Source organism: Octopus bimaculoides, chromosome 19 (assembly GCF_001194135.2).
Source record: "Octopus bimaculoides isolate UCB-OBI-ISO-001 chromosome 19, ASM119413v2, whole genome shotgun sequence".
Taxonomy (NCBI): Eukaryota; Metazoa; Mollusca; class Cephalopoda; order Octopoda; family Octopodidae; genus Octopus; species Octopus bimaculoides.
The window spans coordinates 2,051,369-2,053,634 of record NC_068999.1 but is presented as its reverse complement, the minus strand read 5'-3'; the positions used below and the strand labels follow the sequence as shown (position 1 = coordinate 2,053,634).

Sequence of the window (2,266 nt, the reverse complement as noted above, 5' to 3'; positions counted from 1 at the left end):
GGGATGGGGGGCTTGAGAGAATTAAAAAAAAAAAGTTGCTTTCCTTTTACGGACACAGGCGGACTTGTACGAATATCCGCGTTATAATTTTGATATCCAAATGAGAATAGGACTTTTTTTTTTCACTAGGACAGGGATAATCTCACTTTAATTTTGTTGAAAAAAAAAATTAAAAATTTTACACACAATAGATAATCCTTTTGCAGTGAACTGTGGAGTTATCCTTTTAATAGAAGAGAAAAAAAAGTGCTTAAGATGTTAGAGAAAGTTATTTCTCAGAATATATCCAAAAGTCTTCCTGTTGATAAAGTGTCTTAATTATTGATTGATATCGCAAGAAAACAGACGACAAAGTTGTGTAGTATTTATTACATTAATCCTTGGTTCCAGCCGTAATGGTAATATAAAACATACACATAGATATATGTGTAGTTTTTATCCGATGCAGGATATCAAACAGATTTTTTTTAAGTACCCGGTCATAAAAATATAGATTTAAAAAAAAAAGCAGAATAAATCATTAAGTTCTACAAAATTTCACAACACATATCCCAAAGCAGTCGCCGACAAGCGGGTGGTTCTATATACGGCTGGATATCTCACAGGTAAAAAAAAGTAAAGGAAGAGACGATAGGATATCACATAGGAGCAAGTAGAGTTAAGTGATCTTCGCGTCGTATTTACTATTATTCCTTTGTTCCGACAGAGGTAATGGTAATAATAATATTATTAATAACATGTAATTTTTTTTTAAATATCCGTTCCAGAACTCAAAGATAGAATTTTCTTTTGTAAGCTAAAACCTTTCGTACAAAAAACACGTTATTTCATCTTATATTTTTTTTTTGTCTTATCTTTTTCAAAAATATTTTGATACTTATACAATTTCCTAAAAGTGCAATCTTTTTAATTAATACTACAATATAATGAAATGAAGAAAAAAATTACAATTTTTTTTATATATTTTTAAAATGATGGCGGAAAAGTAATGTTTCCCCCTCCTGATTATTAAGAAAAAAATGTAAAATATGTGTGTGTGTGTATATAATTTTTTTTCACTCTAAAATAATATTAATATTATTATTCTAACTGTAAAATATAATAATATTAATTGTAAGTTTTTGTTTTGAAGACAAATGTTGTTACGGAGAAGGCCGGTCGTGTACGAAGCTAAGCTGATGCAGAACTGACTTTTTACACGAGAACTAGCGCTTGCTGGAAGTACCCGGATGAGGCGAACAACGAGCGAGTTGAGTGTTTGATATAGGAAGAGAGAGGAAGGGGAGGCAGAGAGTTAGTGGCAGCGCGAGATTAGAAAGAGAGGAGGAGGGTAAGGTAAAACTGTAAGGGGAAAAGAGAGGAAGAAAGAAAGACTAGAGGAGGTTGTAGTGATAGTAGTTGAAAATAGGAGAAGTTGCGATATAAACAGAGAGAAAGAGAAAGTTGGAGGGAAAAAGCAGACGGGAAGAAAGAGAAAGACAAGCAGAGAAATAAGAAGAGGAGTAGAAGAGGTGGGAGGAAGGACTGCAATAGCGAAACAGTATACAAATTCGTTGGACATTCTCTACTACGGATGCACAGAGGAATCAGAAATAATTCTGACGGTGTGACTTTCTCTCTCTCTCTTCATCACATCTAAACAGTTTTGATATGCATTCATTTAAACCAACGACGGGAGACACATTAAAAAAGAGAAAATGCTCTGCAACACGCAAAGAATAAATCTATATCAATATATATATATATATATATATATATATATATATATTATTGATTGAGAGAGCAGCATAGCAGCATATGCCATCACAGTGACATTGGGGTACAAATATATGAACCCTAATCTACCCATCATAAGGGTACACCAGGCCTCACAACTGTATGCGCGACACAGTGATCTCATATCAAGATAAAAGAGTGCATGGCCTTGTAGGTGGGGCCCAGTTAGAATGTTTCCATGTTGAGTAGTGCTTCCCACTCAAAAGATTTCTGAATAAAGATTGTTTAAGGACGATGAATAAAATACCTGTTTCCATGGGTAAATTTTCAAATCCCAAAGAATCCCTCTCAACACATGGCTATGATACTCCCCTGTTACTCCTGCTCCTGATCAGAGATGCACATGTCATCAGCCACGAAGGGACAGGCTCAACTGGTTACGGTCAAGCATCTGATAAGTAAATCTGTGGTGTTGAGCAGAATATTTGCTGTAACCCTATTATCATTATTATTGAACAATTTGGTAGATTGAGGCAGATTTCTTCTGCTA

General features: G+C 34.3%; 1 protein-coding gene across 1 annotated transcript in view; it reads right to left on the bottom strand.

The window, feature by feature from the left end:
• The window catches only part of LOC106880379 (polypyrimidine tract-binding protein 1), a 67,845-nt gene that overhangs the window by 56,149 nt on the left and 9,430 nt on the right, over positions 1 to 2,266 (bottom strand). The gene's annotated exons all lie outside the window — the stretch shown is intronic.